The 23567-nt window shown below is 41.8% G+C and overlaps 1 long non-coding RNA gene across 1 annotated transcript; it reads left to right on the forward strand.

Annotated features, from left to right (window-relative positions):
* Window positions 1-3216: 3216 nt before the first annotated feature.
* LOC123429659 lies at window positions 3217-4220 on the forward strand. Its single transcript, XR_006622727.1, has 2 exons — window positions 3217-3348; window positions 3724-4220. It is a non-coding gene; the product is annotated as an uncharacterized LOC123429659 (long non-coding RNA).
* The last annotated feature ends 19347 nt before the right edge of the window (window positions 4221-23567 follow it).

A 23567-nucleotide genomic window follows, 5' to 3' on the forward strand; every position in this document is an offset into this window, starting at 1 on the left:
TATATATATATTTCTGGATTTTTTCGGGCTTCGGAAAATTGGGTAAAAGCCCTTGCAAAATAGACATCGATAGATAGAAACTAGCACTGGGTGCACTGAGTTAGTAGGTTAGTCCGAATATGTGTAAAACGATATAAAATTGTAGCAAAACATATAACAATGTCACCCACAAGATCATGGAACAAGCAGCAATTATAGATACGTTTGGGACGTATCAACATCCACAAGCTTAATTTATGCTCGTCCTCGAGTAGATAAATGATAACACAATAATTTCTATGGTGACATGCTAACACACATATAAGAACTTCAAAGTAAAGCAAGTTACATATGCAATTCAAGTCAAGACAATAACAAGCAAGAGTCTATATCTAGTATTGAATTTAGCAAAGTAAGAACTGCAAGAGGTCTCGCTGTCCGGTGTGTCAGAGCAGTCCGCCTCATTCTCTCAAGCGGAAGAGATACACCTCCTTCTCTCCAGCGGCTAGCGGTACAAGCAGAGGCGGGAAATACGGTCCATCTCTCAAGTCTCTGGAAAAGTTACCATATGAGAGGACCAAGCAGGAAAACGAGGACATATGTCGTGCCGAATTGAGGGCCCATTTTGCAAAGAAAACTCCACCTCAGAAGGAGAAGCTAGATTCGGTGAAAGTGGCGGGCACTATCAATTAACTGAAGCGACCACTACCGCCTCCGCTGGATTCCAACTAAGACCGCGTTCTTAAAAAGACATATGCACAAGCGCGGCGGTCTGGAACTACTTCCAGTGATGCAAGGAGAAGAGGGAAAACAATTCCCCAGCTCGGCCAACTGGAGAAGCAATCGTGCCCCCCCCCCCCCGCTCAAGGTGTCTAGCGATATCGTCATTGCTAATCATCCAGCGATGGTGCCCGGTACCAATCCTGATGATTACTTGGGGATGAGGTAACAAAAGAACAATATAAATACGTGTGTGGGAAGCCTCTCATCAAACCTGGTCATCCTGATCTAACAACGATGATGCACAAATTGCATGACTGGTACATGAAAACCTGCAGGGAGTCTGAGAAAGACGTTATGTATGTGGCAGTGAAACCAGAGCACGAATTCATTGGACTTCCCATGATTCCTATTCAATTTGAGGAGTTATTTCAGTTATACAATCAACTGTCCCTCGACAAACAACTCATGACTTCCTACTATCTATAAGTCTCTAGCTCAGCTCGTTTGTTGCATGTATATATAATTATCCTCACTATGTATATTATGTATATTGAAGATCGTCGAATCAAAAAAAGCAGGAATCGTCGATGTTGGGTTCATTAGCCCAGATGTTATAAATGAATTGACGGTACGAAACTCAATCAAAGAGACCGAGGAGAACTTGCTAAACTCGTTCCTTATACATCAAAACAAAAGGGAAATAATCTTTCCTTACAACTTCAAGTGAGTGTTGATGTCTTCTCTGTATACTCGGTTTCGCTTACTCGAGGTTAAGTAATATAATTGATGAGTTATATATGCGTGCGCAGATACCACTTTATTCTTCTATCCATTGACGTTGGCAGGGCATAAGTAACTGTCTTAGACTCGAGACGTAACGCCAAAGAGGATTATGCGGACATGACTGCAATGCTCAAGAAGTAAGTCCAGTCAATACCGGGACCATATCGGCATGCAACTTTCGTTCATGGGCTGATATCAAGTAATCATTTTCTTTGCCTAGCAGGGTTGGGAAGAAGTTCGCCAATAAGGTTGCCGGTCTAAACAAAGAGTTGCGATTTACGCATCCCAACGTAAGTAGTACTAGCTAGTTCCACGCATCTCTAATTGATTCAAATTTTTATCAATATATCATTACCATGCTTGCTTATCAGTTTGATTGAACTCTATTCTCGTAAAGTATATGTACCAGGAAGAAGGGACTGTTTTATGTGGATACTACGTATGCAAGTTCATTCGCCACTCGACCTCTGAGCGGGGCTTCTCTAAGGAACTATTTGAAGTACATAACTAATATTCATAATTTTATTTTATAAATTACCATCAATTGTATTGAGTTTTATTCATATATATGCATGTATTGACCCCTTTCTTTAAATTAGATCTGCGAGAGGCTGGATGAACTCCTACCATATGATCGCATACGAGCAATTTAAGAGGAATTGGCGGGATTCTTTCTTGACCATGTCATACCTAAAGACGGAGAATACCATGTGAATTTGTGATTGGATCTTAATTAGATGTTGTTAGGGATTGTAAAAGACCTTATATTATATATATGTTATGGATTGTAAATGGTTTCCTTCATTTTTTATTAGCTAGCGTCAAGTTCTTTCTATACGTATAGTAGCTAGCGTCGACCAAGCACTCAGAAAGAGAGGCCACTTCTCTCTATTAACTAGCTAACACAATATGAAATCACTAAATTAACCCTCCAAAACCCCCCAACCCCCCATTAAAAAAATCCAACTCCGGCCAGATGATGGCGCGTGGATGCCATTTGGTCCCGATTGGTGTGACCAACCGGGACTAAAGTTCCTTCTGTGTGGGCTCCCCGCAGCGGCCACATGGAAACACTTTTGTCCCGATTCGTAAGCCAAACGGGACTAAAGGTTTTGGGCTTTAGTCGCGACCCTTTAGTCCCGGTTCCAGAACCGGGGCTAATGGGCCTGTGAAACCGGGACAAATGGGCCTTTTTTTACTAGTGGTATTTGCTTTGATCGATAGAAGACGGCGACCTAGGTGTGTTGGACTGGGTCGTGTCCTAGACGTGATATGTAGCTTGGTTGTGGTCTTCGGCTTTAGATACTAGGTTTAGGTGAGAGGCATGGGTATCCGGCTCACATTTTCTGCGTATCTTCATCAATGGATAGAAGTAACGATACGTGTTATCAAGATGATGGTGCTAGACATATTGGTGTATTACTTTATAAGATCTTTGTGAATAATTAATAAAGTGATTGCATACATCTTCCAGATGCACATGCCGGGGTCATCCTTCTTTTCGAGAAGAAAAAATACTCCGTTGCATCGTTTCATTCTCTCAAATATATTTGCAAGTTGCTTGTATTTTGATGTATCTTGCTACAAGATGATAAGGTTTTGGTCAAACCTTCCTATCTACACGTATCAACGTGCGCGGGCTTGCGGGGCCTGAAATGTTGACAATAGCAACATCTCGACATGCACATGAATGTGTGTGGTTGCGGTGAGAGGCTTGCGCTGACACGGCTTTGAAACATCTCTCTTTTATTTATTTAGCATTGCTTATAAATACAGGGCAGCTTCATCCAGACATCTATACATCTGAAAAAACAAACCAGTACTAGAAACGATCAAGTCACATAGAGGTACATAGAGCTGGTGGTAAGTACCATGTCTTTCCTCCCTCCTTTTTGAGAAGATCCGTGTTCTATCTATTCCTCCGGTTTACCATATCATGTGTCATGTACCATTGTCTATGAAATGTGTCATCCGTACTCGGCAAAATGGTTGGAAATTCATATTATCGATTTCCTTTCTTTCCATATTATTCATTATCGTCTCGTTTTCTACAAAGAGACTGCTTCTATTACATGTCCCTAATACTAGTACCGTACAAATTTAAAAGAAAAATAAAAGAATACAAAACCAGCTGCTGGATCGAGTTGTGACCAAGGCTAAAAGGTTGAGCCTAGTTTTGATTGGGAACAGATAATTCATTTGGCTGATGTTGACCACGAAGCCCCATACTACTTGCAGGCGTTTGTCCCATTTCGTTTCCAACATGAGCAAGTCATGCGACGGTGCCAAGACGGAGTGGCCTGAGCTGGTCGGGTGCACGATCAAGGAGGCCAAAGAAAAGATCAAGGCGGACCGGCCGGACCTCAAAGTCGTCATTGTGCCGGTAGGAAGTATTGTGACACAGGAGATCGATTTGAACCGCGTCCGTGTCTGGGTTGACAAGGTGGCGAAGGTTCCCAAGATTGGCTAAGCTAGCTGAATAAATGCCCATGCAAGTCTCAATATCGTCCAGTTAATCAACCGAATAAATAAGCAGGGTACCTTTTGGAGAAACATAACATGAGTGTTGCGGGTGTTTCGCAGAGAATGTATGGATGTGTGTGTGTGTGTGTGTGTTTTGCGGGGAAGTATGGATGTGTTATGTAATGTTGTTTTGTTCAAGTTGCAATAAGCATCGGTAATATTGTACGTCCCTGTTTATATATTGTCTAATAAATATAATCTACTTTAACGTAGGAAAGTCTGTTAAAGCATTTCTGGAAGACCCGGTAAAAAATGTCCCTTAAAAACGCGTATAAGGGGCACTCTAAACTGTTTTTACACTGCGAAATTACCCCGCACAGAATACACCTTGTAAACGAAATTGTATCCAGCTATAACCCATTTTTTCTCTTTTTTTTCTTTTCTCCTTCCGTCCCGGCGAGTCCGTCTCCGGCCACGGCGTGCCTCGGCCTGCCGCCCGCCTCACCCCCGCCTTGTCCTGGTGTCGTCTGTTTCCGGCCATGCATGTAGTGGAGGAGCCATGCGCCGCTCGCCCCCGACTGAACTCGGCACTGCCCGTCCCCGATTGAGCTCGACACTGCCCGTCGCTGTAGCGACCCGACTCAAGACGAGTCAAGCCTCTGTGTTTCTGTGCCATCCCTCGATCAGTATACTGGCACACACAGTACATCAATGTATATATCAAAGTGCAATCACATGTAAAATAGCGTAAAACTGATATATACCTTAAATATCTCAGCGGAAGCGGCCAAGGGAGTGGAGTCCCAATAAACACCAACGACAAGTTGAGTGTAGACCGTAACCCTGAATCGTACTCTTACTCGTCGAAGAAAAATATCTGCAACATAAGACGTTGCAGCCGTGTAGGTCAGCATATTGAATATGCCGGCAAGTCACATAAGAGAGGGGTGAAAAGTAATCATCTATACTATATGCATATATGGCAGGTGGGGCTATAAGTTTTTAGCGAAAAGCAAGTTTTCTCCTACATCAAGAGGGGGCTAAAAGCAAAATGTTACTACATTGTTGGTTGTTAACGAGCTGGTTCCGCCAACCAGTTCTCGTACCCGAGTTGTCAATAATTACCCTCATCAAATATATTTAATGGTGTTGAGAAATTCAGATAACTTCAGTTCCTTTGGCTCAAGTTGTCCATGACCGTGGACACGGCTAATCGATTAGGTTTGAGTACTCTGCAGAGTCTTGCACACGTTCCCCACAAGATTTGATCGCCTCCGTGTATGTCCTCGCACTTCAGGGTGTTTGAAGACCGGATGATCAAAACATGGTCTTTCAACGGGTCCCTCTGAATCCCTGTCGGTGCCCATCCATTCCTACCGTTCTTCTACATCTGCTAGCACCGCCTGTCCAGAGTCGCCGCGTTGTCCAACCAAGCCAGAGCCCATAATGACTTGTGGCTGTGCAGGTAAGCATTGGGTCTTGAAAATATCCGTCCGTCTCTTTGAGCCCGGGTGAAGCTTTCCGCAGGATGTCATGGCCTCTCCAGCATCCCGGGTCATCCACTGGGTTCTCCAGGGAGCCGATCAACCGTCCTTTACCCAGAGTTGCATTGCGTCCGAGGTCTTGAAAATATTGTCTTAACCGGTCTTGATTATTTAATCAACCTCGCATCACTCGTGTTATGCACTCAACCGAAATCCCGTCTACTCAAGCATAGCAATATGAAATTTGTCGTCCCGGAGCCAAGTATCGGGGTTGTTGTGTGCCTACCACATGATACTACAATCTATACTAAAATTTCCAAGTACCTAAGCAGCATGCAATTGGGCATAGGATGGTAGAACTACGATGCATAAAACATAGGTGATAGTATGATCAAAGTGACTTGCGTGGTGATGTTGACGAAGAAGAATTTCTTGAGAAATAACTTGATAGACTACTCGCCACTCTCCGATGAAATCTATATAACAAACATATCATTCACATGAGCACTCATACTAGCAATCATTCTAGCAATCAAAACGAAGAAGAGAGTGAATAAGAATCCGAAAGAAACTTCAAATAAGACTAGGGAGTCTTCTACTACGTCAAACACTAAATAGTTTTTGTCTAACAGAAAATAATAACAAGGAACTAAGATATAAATTTAACTAAGATAAAATAGAGTATTTTTCACAAAACTATTTGAAAGTATTTCCAAACGGGATTTGAAACAGTGGGGAAACCAATTGCAAGTTACTAAGGAACTAGAATTGATTTCATGATAACAAATAAAAATAAAATCAACACTTGTTGCAAAACTACTGTTAACTAACATAAAAAAGACAATAATCTTTCTGAAATATAAAAGAAAATAATTTAAAACAATTTACAGAAAAAGGAAATAGCCATAGTCCTAAAAAAGGTGAAACAGAAATTGTTTCACAAGAAACAGTGAGCTAAAATACTCAAACAATTCTGAAATTGTTACCACTGATAAATAAGATCACTAGTGATCAGTAGCAAAAAGAATTAAATTAAAAGCTATTTTTAAACTCCTGGAATAAGCGAAACAAGGTTTAAACTAAATGTGATCTAATTTAAATTTGGAAATTTCAAACATAACCAATTTATATGTTTTTAAAAACTAAGGAAATTTGTGAGCTACTGGAAAAAGAATCAACTCCATTGGACTTATGGATCAAAAGTTATGGGCTAACCAAGATTGGAACTTTTCTGTTTTTGGAACTAAACAGGAAAAAAATGAATAAAAGCTAACTAATGAACGGGCCAGGTGGCGATCTCTGGTTGGCTAGGGGGTGTGTGCTGCGTAGGCTAACGAGCGAATGGCCGAATTATAAGAAAACGCTTCGGTTAATAAAAATAAACGGTCAGTTCTTGTCAAAGAACCGAAGGGGTATGCCCTTCTATTCTACACCGTAGGTCTTTGATCTAAGGGCAAACCAAAAGAAAAAAAACAGTAGGAGGAGAAGGAGCCTTACCGTGACTTCAGGGGCTGGAGGCCTTCTCCGGTGAGGGGGTGCAACTCCGGCGGGGTGGGGTCGCCGGCGGGGGGGGGGGGGGGGGGTGGGGTGGCAGGGGGAGGCGGTGGAGGGGGGTGGCGACGAGGGGAGTGGCGGCGAGGTGGAGGGACCTACAGGGGGGCGGCGTGGTGTAGCTCCTGGCGAAGAGCTCCTGGCAGGAGTTCTTGGCGGGGTGGGGTGGTGTGCAGGGGGCGGTGGAGGGGTGGCAGGGGGCGGCCGACGGCGGGGTTCCAGGGGCGTCGGGGTTGCTCCTGGGCAAGGGCCGCTCCTGGGCGAGCTCCTGGCTCGGCCCGTCACGCAGGGAACCGGCGAGAGTGGAGGGCGGCGCTAGAGGCGAGGGGAGGGGCGTCTCTTGGGGAAAATGGAGAGAGGAGAGCTGGGGCTCTCTTATAGGGATGGTGGGAGGAGCTGGGATGGAAGGGAGAGGGAGATCGGGAAAGGAGGGTTTCCCTGTCCATGGCTAAGGAAAGCTTCTGTAACGTGAGGAAGAGACACAGGAGGAAGAAGATCCTCTGTTGGGCCAAAATAGGAAAACTCTTAATGGGCCAGCAAGAGTTTCCAAATAAAAGTGATTCCCTTCCTATTTTTAAAAGTAGGAAACTAAAACGATAAAAGGGAAATCAAATCAATTCGGAATAAAGAGTTTCTATATACTAAAATTATCAGAAAAATAAAATCTAAATGATGGGCATTTTTCCACGGCCAAAATAAAAACTTAAAAAAATGTTTTAAAAAAAATCCCTAAAAGCATTATTTCCTTTTGCAATTATTTTCTCAAATTAAATTTTGTTTCCTTGGCTCAAAATACTTCAACAAATGCCCCTGGCTTTGGAGGGTCATGTTCCTCCTCTCTTTTCTGTTTGACAGAATATTATTCCCCGGCATTTCTTGAGTGGTGGGAAAATAGAATTTGCAAATTAAAATCAAAAGAAATTCAAATGCCAGCTCCATTCAAATTCTTTATAGCTGAAGAAGTCATGTCATCTTCTCTCATTGCTTTTAAATGATTGAATTTGAATTCATCGGAGATGGGGAAAGTCATTTTATTCCCTCTCATTCAAAAGTTTTTGAAAAGTTTCAAATTTCACACAAGTTTCAATCACTCAAGCAAACAAACAAACAATCTAATAATTATTTTAACATTCCGAAAATTTGGGATGTTACAAAACTACCACACTTAAAATGAATCTCGTCCTCGAAATTCGAAGAGGCTAGAAAGAAAGGTTAGGGTTTGGGGGTCTTCTAACAAATCCAATCTCCGGCAAGGTGGGATGCTACCACACTTAAAATGAGAGGTACTGGTCCCTCAAAATGCTCTAACGATCCTCTGGGGTTTTGGCAACTGACATTGCACAGTCTTCATATTAAATCCTTTGGTGATGCTCTCCCGTTGATATAAGCTTCTTTCGTCACTGGGTCTTCTTAACTGACAGTCTCGTGGTCAATTCTAAATAACATATTGATGGTTCTCATGGTGGTCTACCATTTGTGGTTATCCTGCAGAGAGAGAGGTCTTGGTTTATTCTCACCGTAAAATTTCCTACGCGTGACAACAACTGCCATGTACTTGGGGCGTTCATCATACCATTCTATGGCTTAAACAAAAGCTTCAAAGAACGTCTTCTCTCTATATGGGTAAGTCTATCAGATTTACTATTCCGAATAGCAAGATCAATGATAAGAGTAAGTTGTCATGGTGATCAATCCATTCCGCACCCAAATCATTTCCCTGTATAAGGTTTAGCGAATCTCGCATTCTAACACTTGGGCATCCTCACAAGCATTGCAGAATTTCTCTTGTACACGAACGAAGTTCGGATGGATCCGTTGGTTCTGCAAGCTGAACAAAACATTTATCGTATTCTTCACCACTCTTAGGTTTTCGTATGTTCCTAAGAAAACGTTTGCTGATCCATCATAGCTTCTTCCATAAATCATATTCATTTCATAATCAATCCTTTATTACATCCTTGCTTTCTTCAGAATTCCAACTCAAAAGTAATTTATTACAAATGCTGCCATCCACATTGTTCGGTATGGTCGAGCATTTCTGCCAACATTATTCATTCGTCTCTCTTGGAGGTACTTTAGTTCCACTCGAACTTTCCAATGTGCTCCTTGAAATCATCCATCTTTTGCTTCATCATGGTGGTCATGAGCTTCACCTCCATCATCTCCGCATGCACTTCACTCAGGTATTCCTGGGTATGACGGAGTCTTGCTTCAAGTATTTCTCAGATCTGACGTATGGCTTCCATGGCAGCTTCACGAACAGCATCAAAGAAGGTTGCTCCCTCAAGAACTAGCAAGTAAAATCTAAATGATGGGAATTTTTCCACGGCCAAAATAAAAACTTAAAAAAAATGTTTTAAAAAAAAATCCCTAAAAGCATTATTTCTTTTTGCAATTATTTTCTCAAATTAAATTTTGTTTCCTTGGCTCAAAATACTTCAACAAATGCCCCTGGCTTTGGAGGGTCATGTTCTTCCTCTATTTTCTGTTTGACAGAATATTATTCCCCGACATTTCTTGAGTGGAGGGAAAATAGAATTTGCAAATTAAAATCGAAAGAAATTCAAATGCCACCTCCATTCAAATTCTTTATAGTTGAAGAAGTCATGTCATCTTCTCTCATTGCTTTTAAATGATTGAATTTGAATTCATCGGAGATGGGGAAAGTCATTTTATTCCCTCTCATTCAAAAGTTTTTGAAAAGTTTCAAATTTCGCACAAGTTTCAATCACTCAAGCAAACAAACAAAAAATCTAATAATTATTTTAACATTCCAAAAATTTGGGATGTTAGAGTCGCCGTGCGTATGTTCCCCGTCGTGGCCGCGCGAGTTCCCCGACCCTGCTCCGCTCTTCTTCGGTGTCACCCCGCCCTGATTCAGGCCGCCGGTGGCCTGCTCTATCCTGCCCGTGGACGGCCTCGCCTCGGCAGTGGAGGTTGAGCTGGCCGCATTTCGGACCGGTGGCGATAAATTCCGGCGTGCGGATTCTTTTGACATGCGGTGACGGATTCCGGTGAGTTCCATGTAGATTCCGGCCAGTTCTGTGGTGGCGCATTGCTCCGACGAGGTTTGACCAGTTTACGGGTTGAACTGTATACTACCTCCAAAATTGCATATATAAAGTTTTTGCTGATGAATTTACCATGCCCCTTCAAAATTTTACAGGTCGAACAAGTTTTACGGGGTCTGCTCTGTGTCATTTTTCCGACCGAAACTATAAACACGTCGTTTTTTCTGAGTTTGACCATTATACAGAGTCTGCTAGAGATGCTCTTACGTACCTTCGCCAGAGTCATATCTTAACATTCTAATCACTAAAATTGGCATAATCCTGCCAATTTTAACCTTATGGGAGTTGCCAACACTTTACACTTGAAGAGATTGTGAGATATCTAACGGATACCTATCGGTGAAGCATCTATCATAAAAATGGTTTGAGATCCGTATGTATGGGGTAAGATAACTCATCTTTTCATATATCCTTTTGTAGTCGCAAATTTAAAGGGGTGCGCATGAGTGTGGGCCCCGCACATGCCAAGCCTTTCCCGACAGCTCAATTACCTCACAATTTGTGAAGTACGGATCTTGCATGAGGGCAGATAAAGTTTCAATCATTAAAATTTACTACTCTCTCGGTTCCTAAATATAAGTCTTTATAGAGATTTCATTAGAAGACTATATATGAAGTCAAAAGAGCGAACCTACGCTCTAAAGTATGTCTATCTACAACCGTATGTAGTCCCTCCATGAATCCTCTAAAAAGATTTATATTTAGGAACGGATGGAGTATTTTTCATTTGAAACTTGTGATTTTCTTGCAGCTTTTATCAAATTTCTAATTTTTTAGGACATTTTGTTTGTCGGTTGTATGCACAAAATTCATGATTCTATGAATAGCTCGTACTAAGTTTAACATTTATTTTCGAAAAAAAATCAGAACTTGTTCAAACTGAATCTTATTTGAAAACTCTCATCACAAATAAACAAGAATACCAAAAAAACTTGATTTGGACTTTTGTTCATAATATATAAAAGTTTGAAAATTGGAAGCCAAAAATAGAAAGCACACCCGAGGGACCTCATATCATGAGACCTGTGTGCCATTAATCCTTGTTTCCTTTTTGAGACAAGCCATTAATCTTTGTTGGTTGAACGGGTCGTGTCAACGACAAGTAGTACTCCCTCCGTCTGGAAATATTTGTTCTCGAAATAGATGTATCTAGACTTATTTTAGTTATAGATACATCCATTTTGTACATTTTTAGGACAAGTATTTTCGGACGGAGGGAGTACTACTTCTATCGGTGGAGTATGCGCGTGTATGCAACATGTCTCCTCGCTCTTCCTCCCAAACAAATCAATAGATTTATGTTTGCTTATAATTTTAGATACTCATTATCTTTTCCACAATAAAATTCTATTGTTGAATTTGTCATATACTCAAATTCCTTACAACATGATCTTTAGAACAAGATCAATCTTAAATATATTTAAACTAGCTTTAAAAATAACTTGATTCACATATTTCAAAACATTGCGTGTTTCATATATTTCACCTAGTTCAAAACACCAAATTTCCTAATTTCATATATTTCAACTATTTCAAGGAATTGAAACGTGCATTGTTAATTCAAAATGAGTTAGTCTTTTTTGAAATGAGTGAACTAATTCTTGAAACGACTGAAACATGTGCTTTTAGAAGATTTAAATTATTTTTTAATAAATGAAATGATATTTTCGTTGTTGAGTGAAATTGTACTAAAAAACTAGTGAAATTTGTTTTCTCACCATTGACTAAGTGAATTTATTTGTTTTGAAATGAGTACGATCAGTTTTTTGAAATGGATGAAATTGTTATTTTGAACAAGGTGAGTTGAATGAAATCAGCTTTTATGAAATGAGTGAAACCATTTCTCTGAACCGTCTGAACTTCTGATATGTTTTTCGAAATGAGTGACATATTCTTTTGATTGAGTCAAACCATTGTTTAAAAGAACTGAAATTAAGTTTTTTAAACAAGTGATTTTCTAAAACATTGTAATATTTTCTTTCTAAAACAAGTAAAGTTTTTCCTATGGCAAAATCAATGTTTGGAGATGAGTGAGGTCAGGTTTTTGAAATAAACTAAATGAGTGAAATCAGTTTCAAACATGCGGAAAATCTGTTTTCTAAAACGAATGAAAATTGCAATATGAAACAAGTTGCTAGAGCATATCTCTCCATATGTGGTTTTTGTAATTGATGACAATTCCTATGGACTAATGGTTGCCTTAAGTTATATTTATAGGATTTGTCCATAGGCACTTCTTGAAGTCCACCTGTTGGGTTCAAGGAGTTTATATGATGACCAAGGTGGTATTCAAGGTATTATCCAAAGAATGATCATAGAGACACATGGTTGATCAAGATCGTCAAACAAAGAGTAAGTCAAGATGATCAACACACAAAGCATACAAGATGTACCGAGAGGGGTCAAGTGATCCCATGGTATGGTAGTACCGCTTCCATGAGCGGTAGTACCGCTCTGTGCGGGCTGTGAAGCATAACGGTTGGTTTTTACGCACGTATAAAAGGGGGTCTTCTTCCCCATTGAACCTTATCTCTTCAGCTCATGTTCTTCCCCCATTGTTGACCTTCTTCGATCTTGCTAACTCTCAATCCCTCCAATGATTCCCCGGGTGCCCGTCGACCCGGATCAACCGTCGCGCCGCTGTGCCGCTGCCGGACCGCCTCCGCCTCCGATTCGCGAGTTTGCGGCCAGCGATAGTGAGTCCTTCCGTGCCTTTTCCAGTACAATGTAGCGGCCGATTCGGCGAACGAAATCCGTTCATGCGAGCTAGGCGTGCCATTTTCGTAGATGGATTTGAGCCTTTGCAAGGAGTTTTTGCTCGTGGATTTGAGCCATTTCGATGATTTGAATATTTATTGTAATCTAAATGATTGTTGTATTATAATTTAGATATTTAATCTTATATTTAATATATCACATTTGAATCAAATCCAGCAAATATCACGCTTTTTACCCGCTGGCAAGGGCCCTGGGTGAGGAAAACCCCATCGCGGAACTGTAAAATAGAATATTCGTAATATTCTGTTTTTACAGTTTCACGATATGGGTTATGTTCTTTCACGGCCCTCGTCCCTCGTCGGTCCGTAAAAAGCTATTTTGCGACGTGTAAATGCGTGATAAGGTCCACGATATAAGAATATACTAGAGTTGCTCTTGCGTAAAAGGATGACATTGTCCGACTTGTATCAAGTCGTATTTCTAGGTGTAGCTGCGGGAAACGATTACCGTGTTATACCTGACTAGTTAGCATGCACGTACAACAACGCACAACTAACCGAATAATTTATAAATTGTTTTTAATATTAAAATTTTAGTATATATATATCGCTGCAAAAATATTGAAACACACATAATATACACATTACTTGCACTCCATTGAAAAATTGAAAACAAATGTATTCAGTGGAATAATGGAAAAAAATGTTTGAAGTAACATAAGACAAGGAGACCATGATCAGCAACAAATCATTTTGCTAAATTGGATATGATCAAATTGAAATTCATATCTCTTTTCAAATTCCACGTAAAAAGCCACTTGAGTTATATGGAAATAAAATATTGATCGGATGCATGAAAGGGCTGTGTTTAATGTAAGCGAATCATACATGGTAAAGTGCAAAATTGTTTCCATAGATGGATGTGCGTCATACACACATTGTGCAAATATGCTGTAAAATGAGCGGCCTCAACATGTGTGAATGCACAATACTAAGCATTGCAGCCGCAATTTAAAAAAGATCCATAATTTTGCCAAAAAATAATTATATAGTTGATTGGAAACATAACATATTACAAAGGCAGTTCATATCAGGCAAGAAATACGACCAGCATGCAGTCTTGCCAAAAAAAATGAACATTATATACGTGATACATAATCAATGCAATTGCCGTAGAAAAAAAGAGTACCTCACAAATTAACAGCATCGTTAACCATAATCTAAAAAGCACCAATACTTCAAAGTCTGCTGTATCCGCATATAAACGTGTGATACGTGATACACAGGATATGTGTAACACCATTTTCTGACTAAAAATAAATAAATAAATAAAGGTACGCTGCTAGGACGCCGTTGATACATCGGGGACGTGGGAATGGTGCAGCCCGGTAAAGCCCAACTACTAACCCTAACAGACAGCTCTCCTCCCGTGCTATTCAATGGAGGATTGGATCGAGCGCATGACCGCACCTGGGCATCACTTCCAACGCCTCCATCGGCTGGAGCCAAGCAAAGCAAGGTAACTTCCCCTGTTCCCAAATCCCCTACTCTCCTCTGGTATGGGGGTGCTTGCTTGTGTGCGTGCAGCGTGCTTGGTGGCTGGCTGCTGCTGCTTTAGTATTGATTGCTGCTGGCTAGCTACTGCTGGTGCTGGCCGTGGCCGCTATAGTTGAAGTGTTGATTCCAAATACACACGGATTGAGGCAATTGAGGGCATGAAAAGAGTCACAGAGACAACAAATGGGGAAGTATTTTGATATCATGTGATATCTCAAAATTATTCTGTCTTTATTACATGGATTTTATTAATTATTTTGTATCACCTATGACTGTTTCTAGAAATTGCAGTATCCCTTGTCAATGCTTCCTAGAGGATAACCAGCCTAACGTCGTTCCAAAATGATATAAAGATTTAAGAAAATGTTTAGCATAGAGCTAGGTCACATGCACATTATACACAACAATAAGAATGATACGGAAGGGGGTGGAAGTGAGAAGAATGACCTGTTTGGAATCAAACTCTCGCTGCCATTTCCTAGCATCCCAGAAATCCCGACCCATCTCTCTGCAGTAGTGCCCAACCCGATAGCCAGTCCTCTCGCGTATCACCTGAGCTTGCTGCAATTTCAGCAACACGGTTACACCCACAAGATATGAAACCTTAATCACTGGAAGCTCGGTCCTATACGTATGTATGTATGTATGTACCTGATACAAAAGAGGCACCTTGGGAACCAAGAACACGGCAAGTATTTTGATGTTCTCCTTCATCATTTTGTCACATATGCTTTTGATGAGCAGCACAGCAATGAGGGTCTTCCTTACGCCGGTCTCGAGGAAGGCTATTGTGTTCCTGCTCTTTGCTTGCTTGAGCACCTCCAACTGGTAATGTCTGGCCTACTCCTCGGCGAGAGGCTTCTCCTTGTGAGCGGAAGCCGCCTTATCTGCGTCTGCATTTTTCTCCATGGAGCTTCCGGTCTGTGTCCTGGCACGCTTTCCGTCGCGCTCAGACTCCTGCTCCCAGGTGCCAGGGCGGAACACCATCTTGCCACCATGGTCCCGCTCCCAAAATCCTCGAGCCTCGCGCCGGTGGGTAGGGTTGCTGTCGCGGTGGCGGTCGCGCTTGCGAGGCTTGTCAACGAAGTCGTGCCTCCCGCGCCGTTCATCCCAGCCACGCGAGGGCGGCGACAGCATCGGGCGCCGCCGCGAATCAGGGCGTGGGCCCCCGTCAGCCCCAGGGGCGAGCCGAGGACGCTTCCCGTCTCTCCACTCCCCGCCGCGACCACGGTTCGCCGAACCGCCTTCCGTCTCCCTTCTCGTCTCCTTCCTCGGCTCGGCGCTTCTCGTCTCCTTCCTCGGCTCGACGGTTCTCGTCTCCTTCCTCGCCTCGATGGCCTGGCTCCTCTCCCCCGAGCCCACCACCGCCACGGCATTGTTGGCCACAGCCGCAGCAGCAGCAGCAGCAGCCTCCTGCACCCGCTCCGCCGGCGGTTGCGGGGGAGTGATAGGTCTCAAACGTATCTATAATTTTTGATGGCTTCATGCTGTTATCTTGTCATCTTTGGATGTTTTATGTACCTTTTATATCTTTTTTGGGACTAACTTATTAATTCAGTGCCAAGTGCCAGTTCCTGCTTTTTCTGTGTTTTTGGCTCTTTTCAGATCTGATTTTGAAACGGAGTCCAAACGGAATAAAATCTCCGAAATGATTTTTTCCCGAACGGAAGAAGATCAGGGGGCCTGTGGGCCAAGCCAGGAGGGCTCCAGGGAACCCACAAGCCCCCACTCCACCACCAGGGGGGGCGGCGGTGGCAGGGCTTGTGGCCTCCCTGAGCGCCCCCTGACCTAGATCTTTGGCCTATATATTCCCTAAAATACAACAAAAAATCAGGGGAGCCTCAAAAATACTTTTCCGCCGCCGCAAGCTTCCGTTTCCGCGAGATCTCATCTGGAGACCCTTCCCGGCGCCCTGCCGGAGGGGACTTTGGAGTTGGAGGGCTTCTTCATCATCATCATCGACCCTCCAATGACTCGTGAGTAGTTCACTTCAGACCTACGGGTCCGTAGTTAGTAGCTAGATGGCTTCTTCTCTCTCTTGGATCTTCAATACAAAGTTCTCCATGATCTTCATGGAGATCTATCCGATGTAATCTTCTTTGGCGGTGTGTTTGTCGAGATCCAATGAATTGTGGATTTGTGATCAGATTATCTATGATATATATTTGAGTCTTTGCTGATTTCTTATATGCATGATTTGATATCCTTGTAAGTCTCTCCAAGTCTTGGGTTTTGTTTGGCCAACTAGATCTATGATTCTTGCAATGGGAGAAGTGCTTGGTTTTGGGTTCTACCATGTGGTGACCTTTCCCAGTGACAGTAGGGGCAGCAAGGCACACATTAAGTAGTTGCCATCAAGGGTAACAAGATGGGCTCTGTCGTTGATATGAGATTGTTCGTCTACATCATGTCATCTTGCTTAAGGCGTTACTCTGTTCTTTTGGACTTAATACACTAGATGCATGCTGGATAGCGGTCGACGTGTGGAGTAATAGTAGTAGATGTAGACAATATCGGTCTACTTGTTTTGGACGTGATGCCTATAAATATAATCATTGCCATAGATGATGTCATGACTTTGCGCGGTTCTATCATTTGCTCGACAGTAATTTGTTAGCCCACCGTCTACTTGCTTTCATGAGAGAAGCCACTAGTAAACACTACGGCCCCGGGGTCTATTCACACCTATCGTTTCCACTTTCGCTTTTACTTTGCTTTGTTACTTTGTTGTTTTCAGTTCTCACTTTGTGAACAATCTATAAGGGATTGACAACCCCTTCATAGCGTTGGGAGCAAGCTTTTTGTGTTTGTGTAGGATCTTGTGATACTCCTCCACTGGATCGATACCTTGGTTCTCAAACTGAGGGAAATACTTACCACCGTTGTGCTACATCACCCTTTCCGCTTCGAGGGAACACCAATGCAAGGCTCCAAGTCCACGGGGGAAATCCTTTGCATATTTTCCTAGGAAGTCCCTTAAGGCGTAGCCGTAGCAGAAGGATTCCTGATGCCGTCAACACGACTATTCATGTCGCCGTTGCCGGGGAAGCACAAGTGACATCAGAAGTATTTCTGGCGCCGTTGCCGGGGAAGCACAGCTGACATCAGAAGTATTTCTGGCACCGTTGCCGGGGAAGAGAGATCAAGATCTATCCAAGTAGGTCTCACAAACTCATCTCTTGCATTAGTTTTGTTGCCAGTTGCCTCTCGTTTTCCTCCCCCCACTTCACATTTGCCGTTTTCATTTGCCTTTCTCCTTTGTTGTTTTCTTTTGCCTTTGTCGTTTCCCTTTTGCCGGTTTTCTTGCTTGCTTGTGTGCTTGTTTGTTTGTTGAAGTCATCATGGCTTAAAACACCAAACTTTGCGACTTCTCGAGCACTAATAGTAATGGTTTTATTAGTACTCCGATTGCTCCCGCCACTAGTGCGGAATCGTATGAAATCAACGCAGCTTTGGTGAATCTTGTTATCAAAGAGCAATTCTCTGGCCTTCCTAGTGAAGATGCCCATCCCATCTCAATACCTTCATTGAGCTTTGTGATATGCAAAATAAAAGAGATGTGGATAATGACGTGATTAAGTTGAAACTTTTTCCTTTCTCGTTGCGAGATCGCGCAAAAACTTGGTTTTCTTGTTTGCCTAAAAATAGTATCGATTCTTGCGATAAGTGCAAAGATGCTTACATATCCATGTATTTTCCGCCGGCTAAGATCATCTCCTTACGTAACGATATCATGAATTTCATGAAACTTGACATGAACACGTTGCACAATCTTGGGAGAGGATGAAGCTTATGATTAGAAATTGTCCTGCTCATGGCTTGAGTTTGTGGATGATTATACAAATCTTTTACGCTGCCTTGAATTTCGCTTCTCGCAATATCTTGGACTCCGCCTCAAGCGGAACGTTTATGGAAATCACGTTAGGAGACACTACAAAACTCGTAGACAATATCATGACCAACTACTCTCAGTGGCACACTAAAAGGTCGCCTGCTAGCAAAAAGGTGCACGCTATAGAAGAAATTAACTCGCTTAGTGCTAAGATGGACGAGTTGATGAATTTGGTTGCTAGTAGAAACGCTACCGTAGATCCTAATGACATGCCACTATCTTCTTTGATTGAGAGTAGCAACGCTAGTTTGGACGTGAATTTTGTTGGTAGGAACAATTTTGGCAACAACAATGCTTTTAGAGGAAACTATGTTCCTAGGCCTTTTCCTAGTAACTCCTCTAACAATTATGGCAATTCCTACAACAACACTTATGGAAATCACAACAAATTACCCTCTTATTTAGAGAGTAATATCAAAGAGTTCATCAACTCTCAAAAGATTTTCAATGCGTCCATAGAGGAAAAACTACTCAAAATTGACGATTTGGCTAAGAGCGTTGATAGGATGTCTTGTGATATTGATGCTTTGAAAGTTAGATGCGCTCCTCCCAAGGTCAACTTGGATGAAACTTTGAAAGCTATGCATATCTCCATGAATGAGATCAAAGAAACAACCGCCCAAATTCGCGCTGGGCATGAATGGTTTAAAAGGGTGCGTTCTAGTGATGCAAATCACGAAGATCTTAAAGTGCTTGGTGTGTCTCCTCTTGAATTTTTGTTTTCGCGTGTCAAACCTATTTATGGAGGGGCTGGATATGAATCCACTTTGGTTGAAAAACTCCCCAATGATTCGAAGTCCACCTATCTTGATGATAAATGTGTGGAGAGTGGAGTAGAAGAAGTCAAAATTTTGGGTAGTAATGAAACTCCCACTTTGGATTTCAAGGAATTCAATTATGATAATTGCTCCTTGTTTGAATGCATTTCTTTGATGCAATCCATTGTGAACTCTCCACACTCTTATAGCCAAAGCAAAGCCTTTACCGCGCATATCATAGATGCTATGATGAAATCTCTTGAAGAGAAGCTCGAACTAGAAGTGTCTATACCTAGAAAACTTCATGATGAGTGGGAACCTACTATCAAAATCAAGATCAAAAACTATGAGTGCAATGCTTTGTGTGATTTGGGTGCTAGTGTTTTCGCGATTCCAAAGTCTTTATGTGATATTCTTAGTTTTCATGAGATTGAAGAGTGTTCTCTTAATTTGGATCTTGCGGATTCTACTGTCAAGAAACCCATGGGAAGGATCGATGATGTGCTTATTGTTGCAAATAAGGACTATGTACCCATGGATTTCATTATACTTGACATAGATTGCAATCCTTCATGTCCCATTATTCTTGGTAGACCTTTCCTAAGGAATATTGGTGCTATCATCGATATGAAGGAAGGGAATATTAGATTTCAATTTCCATTGAAGAAGGGCATGGAGCACTTTCCTAGAAAGAAAATAAGATTGCCTTATGAATCTATGATGAGGGCTACTTATGGTTTGAGCACCAAAGATGACTATACATGATCTCATCACCTTTCGCCTAGCTAAGGGCGTTAAACAAAAGCGCTTGTTGGGAGGCAACCCAACGAATCTATCCTTTTTCTTTCTGTTTTGTGTTTTCCACACTTTCATAATTCTCTTATGATTGTGTTTTTTGTGTTTCTTTTTTGCGTTTGTGCCAAGCAAAACCGTTATGATTAGTCTTGGGGATGATCGTTTGGTCATGCTGGAAAAGACAGAAACTTTCTGCTCACGAAAGATTTTTTTTTCTTTTCTGTAAGAGATTTTGAGTTGATTCTTTTTGCTGTTGATTGCTACGCAAATTCTTCAGACTGTCGTAGTTGTTCAGAATTTTTGAAGTACCAGAAGTATACAAAATATACAAATTGCTACAGACTGGTCTGCTGTTAACATATTCTGTTTTTTGTTGTGTTGGTTGCTTATTTTGATGAAACTATGGATAGTATCGGGGGGTATTAGCCATGGAAGATTGAAAATACAGTAACCAAACATCAGAAAAAGTAGAATTTAAGTTTGCTACAGTAACTAAGGAAGTGGTGGTTTGCTTTCTCATACTAATGATATCACGAGTTTCTGTTTAAGTTTCGTGTTGTGAAGTTATCAAGTTTTGCGTGAAGTTCTTATGGACAAAGAGATAAAGAGTGGCAAGAGCTAAAGCTTGGGGATGCCCAAGGCACCCAAAGATATTCAAGGATGCTGTAAAATCCTTAGCTTGGGGATGCCCCGGGAAGGCATCCCCTCTCTCGTCTTCAATCCATCGGTAACATTACTTGGGGCTATATTTTTATTCACCACATGTTATGTGTTTTTGCTTGGAGTGTCTTGTATCGTATGAGTCTTTTATTTTTGTTGTGTCACAATCATCCTTGCTGCACACCTAGAGAGAGAGACATGCACTCACCATGATTTTGTCGAGCTTCACTTATATCTTTTGGTAGACAATTCAGCTCACATGTGCTTCACTTATATCTTTTGAGCTAGATACTTTTGCTCTATGTGCTTCACTTATATCTTTTAGAGCACAGCGGTGCGTGGCTTGGTAGTTGATCTATGCTTTGAAAGTAGTCTCAAAAGGGGTAGTTATCCAAAGGGATACGAAAACTTACCTTCATGTGCATTGAATAGTTAGAGAAGTTTGATTCATCTCAATTTGTTTTGAGTTGTGGTTATGGTAATATTGAAGTCATGCTAGTAAGGTGTTGTGGATCTAGAAATACTTGTGTTGAAGTTAGTGATTCCCGTAGCATGCACGATGGTGAACCGCTATGTGATGAAATCTGAGCATGATTAGTATATTGATTGTCATCCTTTGCGTGGCGGTCGGGATCGCGCGATGGTTTATACCTACCAATCCTTCCCCTAGAGTATGCGTTGAATGCTTTGTTTCGATTACTAATAAAACTTTTGCAACAAGTATATGAGTTCTTCATGACTAATGTTGAGTCCATGGTTTAGATGCACTTTCACCTTCCACCATCACTATCTTCTTAGTGCCGTGCAACTTTTGCCGGTGCACAAAACCAACCATTAGCCTCCCTCATAACAGCCACCATACCTACCTACTATGGTTTTTTCAAAGTCATTCCGAGATATATTGCCATGCAACTACCACCATGACATGTGCCACCACGTCTACATTGCCATTGCATGATCGTAAGATAGCTAGCATGATGTTTTCATTAATGTCTATGCCATGCTAGATCATTGTCACGGTACACTACCGAAGGCATTCCATATAGAGTCATAGTTGCTCTAAGTTTCGAGTTGAAAGTGTGATGATCATCATTAATGGAGCATTGTCCCATGTGAGGAAATAAAAGAGGCCAAAGAAGCCCACCAAAAAAAGGCCAAAGAAGCCCACCAAAAAAATGAGAGAAAAAGAGAGAAGGGACAATGCTACCACTTTTCCACACTTGTGCATATTAAGCACCATGATCTTCATGATTGAGAGTCTCTCATTTTGTCACCACCATATAGCTAGTGGGAAAATCTGCACTATATAACTTGGCTTGTATATTCCAATGATAGGCTTCCTCAAAATTGCCTTAGGTCTTCGTGAGCAAGCAAGTTGGATGCACACCCACTAGTTTTCTTTAAGAGATTTCACATACTCGTAGCTCTAGTGCATCATTTGTATGGCAATCCCTACTCATTCACATTGATATCTATTGATGAGCATCTCCACAGCTCATTGATATGCCTAGTTAATGTGACTATCTTCTCCTTTTTTGTCTTGCAACCTCCACCACACTCCACACCACTTATAGTGCTATAACCATAGCTCACGCTCATGTATTACGTGAGAGTTGAAAAGGTTTGAGAAAGTAAAGGTGTGAAACAATTACATGGCCAATACCGGGGTTGTGCATGATTTAAATTCGTTGTGCAATGATGATAGAGCATAGCCAGACTATATGCTTTTGTAGGGATAACTTTCTTTTGGCCTTGTTATTTTGAAAGTTCATGATTACCTTGCTAGTTTGCTTGAATTATTATTGTTTCCACGTCCATAGCAAACTATTGTTTTGAATCTAATGGATCTGAACATTCACGTCACATAAGATGAGTTACAAAGGACATCTATGCTAGGTAGCATTAAAGCATCAAAAATTCATTTTTATCACTTGCCTACTCGAGGACGAGCAGGAGTTAAGCTTGGGGATGCTTGATACGTCTCAAACGTATCTATAATTTTTGATGGTTTCATGCTGTTATCTTGTCATCTTTGGATGTTTTATGTACCTTTTATATCATTTTTGGGACTAACTTATTAATTCAGTGCCAAGTGCCAGTTCCTGTTTTTTCTGTGTTTTTGGCTCTTTTCAGATCTGATTTTGGAACGGAGTCCAAACGGAATAAAATCCCCGAATTGATTTTTTCCCGAACGAAAGAAGATCAGGGGGCCTGTGGGCCAAGCCAGGAGGGCTCCAGGGAGCCCACAAGCACCCACTCCGCCACCAGGGGGAGGCGGCGGTGGCAGGGCTTGTGGCCTCCCTGAGTGCCCCCTGACCTAGATCTTTGGCCTATATATTCCCTAAAATACAGCAAAAAATCAGGGGAGCCTCGAAAATACTTTTCCACCGCCGCAAGCTTCCGTTTCCGCGAGATCTCATGTGGAGACCCTTCCCGGCGCCTTGCCAAAGGGGACTTTGGAGTTGAAGGGCTTCTTCATCATCATCATCGCCCCTCCAATGACTCGTGAGTAGTTCACTTTAGACCTACGGGTCCGTAGTTAGTAGCTAGATGGCTTCTTCTCTCTCTTGGATCTTCAATACAAAGTTCTCCATGATCTTCATGGAGATCTATCCGATGTAATCTTCTTTGGCGGTGTGTTTGTCGAGATCCGATGAATTGTGGATTTGTGATCAGATTATCTATGATATATATTTGAGTCTTTGCTGATTTCTTATATGCATGATTTGATATCCTTGTAAGTCTCTCCAAGTCTTGGGTTTTGTTTGGCCAACTGGATCTATGATTCTTGCAATGGGAAAAGTGCTTGGTTTTGGGTTCTACCATGTTGTGACCTTTCCCCAGTGACAGTAGGGGCAGCAAGGCACACATTAAGTAGTTGCCATCAAGGGTAACAAGATGGGCTCTGTCGTTGATATGAGATTGTCCGTCTACATCATGTCATCTTGCTTAAGGCGTTACTCTGTTCTTTTGGATTTAATACACTAGATGCATGCTGGATAGCGGTCGACGTGTAGAGTAATAGTAGTAGATGCATACAGTATCGGTCTACTTGTTTTGGACGTGATGCCTATAGATATAATCATTGCCATAGATGACGTCACGACTTTGCGCGGTTCTATCAATTGCTCGAC

This window comes from Hordeum vulgare, chromosome 2H, assembly GCF_904849725.1.
Source record: "Hordeum vulgare subsp. vulgare chromosome 2H, MorexV3_pseudomolecules_assembly, whole genome shotgun sequence".
NCBI classification, from domain to species: Eukaryota; Viridiplantae; Streptophyta; class Magnoliopsida; order Poales; family Poaceae; genus Hordeum; species Hordeum vulgare.